This window comes from Rattus norvegicus, chromosome 9, assembly GCF_036323735.1.
Source record: "Rattus norvegicus strain BN/NHsdMcwi chromosome 9, GRCr8, whole genome shotgun sequence".
NCBI classification, from domain to species: Eukaryota; Metazoa; Chordata; class Mammalia; order Rodentia; family Muridae; genus Rattus; species Rattus norvegicus.
The window spans coordinates 113,923,962-113,927,118 of NC_086027.1; positions in this window are offsets into that span (position 1 = coordinate 113,923,962).

The window sequence follows — 3,157 nt, forward strand, 5'->3', positions numbered from 1 at the left end:
TTTGGTTCTTTTTTTCGGAGCTGGGGACCGAACCCAGGGCCTTGCGCTTCCTAGGTAAGCGCTCTACCACTGAGCTAAATCCCCAGCCCCACCGCACCAACTTTTAAAGAAAGAAAACTTGAAAAGTTTAGGAAATTTTGTGTCTTACCCACTGAGACTTTCCTTTTTATTTTATTTTATTTACATGTATGATGCACCACTGGGTGCATGTGGAGGTCAGAGGACAGCTTTCTGCAATGGGTTCTCTCTCTTTCTTTTTTTTTTTTTTTTCGGAGCTGGGGACCGAACCCAGGGCCTTGCGCTTGCTAGGCAAGCGCTCTACCACTGAGCCAAATCCCCAACCTCGCTCTCTTTCTCTTTATGTGTGTTTCGGGGTTAAGTTTGTGTGGTAAATACTTTCACCAGCTGCACTATCTTACCAAACCTTGGGTTTTGTTTTAAAATTTTATTTCTCAGGACTGGAGGGATGGCTCAGTGGTTAAGAGCACTGGATGTTCTTCCAGAGGACGTAGGTTCAATTCCAGCACCCACACAGCAGCTCACAACTGTTTATAATTCCAGTTCAATGGGATCCCCGTCTTTTGTGCCTCAGAGGGCAGATAGCCCACTCTGGCAAAGTACACAAAACAAAGATTGTTCTTATTTCCGTGTATGCCTGTGTGAATATGTGTACCATTCTGTACGTGTACCATATGTGTATGCCTGTGTGAGTTGTGTGCACCATGTGTACCCGTGTGAACCATATGAATACAGATACCTTCAGGGACCAGAGAGCCTAGGAGCCCCTGGAACTGGGATTGCGGGCAGTGCTGGGCTGTAGACTGTTCTCTTTATTCAGGTGAGGGCTGGCACAAGGTAAGGCAAGACCTGTGATTGGGCAGTGAAAAAACAAGGTGGGCAGATTTTTGAAGGGAGAGAGAGGAAAAGGAAAAAAGGAGAACCAAGACAGAGGCAGAGGAGGACGACCAGATCCATGTGGCCTTAAGTGGCCACTAGAAGTTATGAATAATCCTTAAGGGAAGGGTTTTTATAGGTCAATTCATCTTATCTAGGTGGGCGGTTTATATCATTATCAGTTGGCTTTGAGTTTATTGTGTGGACGTTTTGTGGAGTGTAAATTTACTGAGATAAATCTGATTGTTAAGTTACAAGCTTCTGGGGGTTGGGGATTTAGCTCAGTGGTAGAGCACTTGCCTAGCAAGCACAAGGCCCTGGGTTTGGTCCCCAGCTCTGGGAAAAAAAAAAAATTAAGTTACAAGCTTCTGGAGTTTTGATTTGGCTAGGCTGGTGTGGGTTGTGACAGTGACCGAAGGGGGTGGTTGCAGGGAATGTGAACAGATTCTGTGGCAGGGAGCCAGGAGGGTGGCCATTGCTGGAACCAGAGACTAGCTAGAGGTAGCGTGCCATGGTACTCCTGAGCCCACGCTGGCATAGCACGCTAGGGATGCTAGGAACCAAAGTCGGGTCCTTTACAAGAGCAGCAAGCACTTTTTTTAATTCTTTTTTTATATGTAAGTACACTGTCTTCAGATACACCAGACACATCAAAAGAGGGCATCAAATCTCATTATAGGTGGTTGAACTCAGGACCTCTGGAAGAGCAGTCAGTGCTCTCAACCACTGAGTCAGCTTTCTTTTTCAAGACAGGGCCTTGTAGCTCAGGCGTGTTCTGTACTTGTGCCTCTGCTTCTGAGTGTAGGGTTTATCCACAGGGGTGTGTGCTGCCATGCCCGGTGCCCAGAGACGTAAACATTGCACACCTGCAAGTAGTCAGTACAGGTTGGTGGTCCTAGGAAGAGAGAGCCCTAAGGGTCCTGCAAAATGGGGCTCTTAGGAGGTCAGGGTAGTCAGAGGAGAGAGGCATGGCCAGGGTACAGAGTCTACAGGAGGAAATAGCCATGTGTGTTGGACAGCCTGCAGGCCGGAGAGAAGGGAGCCCAGATGCTCACACACTGAAGTTGGGGTCCCACAGAGAGTTCCGCCATCAGAGCCAACATGGCAACCAAGTCCCTCCCTTCCCCTTCTCAAGTTCCTTGCATTTCTCCTCAGGTTTCATCGGGAAGAGGCAGAGCTTGGCAAGTATGGCTTCATCACAGACCTAGTTTGAGCAAGAACAGAGTGGGCCTGGAGGTGACTAACTGCAGGCTATGGTATGCTTGCCAAAGTCCTTTCAGGACTCTATATGCTGATGTGTCCACACCACACAGTGCAGGAGCTCAGTATCTTAAGCACATTCTTTGCATGACACCATCCCTAGCATCCATCTCCACAGACATTTATCTTCTCTACCAACTCTCCCTCCCCGCCAACACTCCACCTATCACACCCTGGCTCTCAGCCCGCTCCAATCACCCAGCCAATAGTCATGGGCCTGGCTCTGAATTTCAGGACTGTATGTCACAGAACGAAAGTATATAGTAGTCATTCTGTAATTGGATCATTTAACTTAGGGCTTTTACACCCTACCACTGCACAGCAGCATACGGTAGACTGATTTTATTATTTTTTTTAAAGATCTTTTTAAAATTTATTTTACGTATGTGAGTACACTGTAGCTGTCTTCAGACACACCAGAAGGTGATTTCGGATACCATTACAGATGGTTGTGAGCCACCAGGTAGTTGCTGGGAATTGAACTCAGGACCTCTGGAAGAGCAGTCAGTGCTCTTAACCACTGAGCCGTCTCTCCAGTCACGGTAGACTGATTTCAAAAAAATATTTTTGGGGTGTTATGAGACAAGGTCTTGCTGTGCAGCTATGGTTGGTGTGGGATGTGCTAGGTAGACCATGCCGGCCATGATCCTTCTTCCGCTGCCTCCTGCTGCCTCCTGCTTATACACCCACCATTTCTGAATCCCGTGTGCTTCCCCACTGTTTGGTTGACAGCCATCTGGGTTTCCCTGACTTTGACTACTGTGAACACTTCTGCTCTGGGCACTGCTGGAAGTTTGTCTGATACCTGATCTGTTTCCTGAGTGCACACAGACTTAGAAACCGATGTAGGAGAGATCCATGCTGAACCTTCTAGAAGCTGCCAAAGTGTTTTCCACAGAACACATCACGCTTTTCTTACCAAAAAAAAAAAAAAAAAAAAAGTGGGGCTTGTGAAAAAGACTAGCTTGTGTAATTTATAACCACACAGACACATGGCAAATTC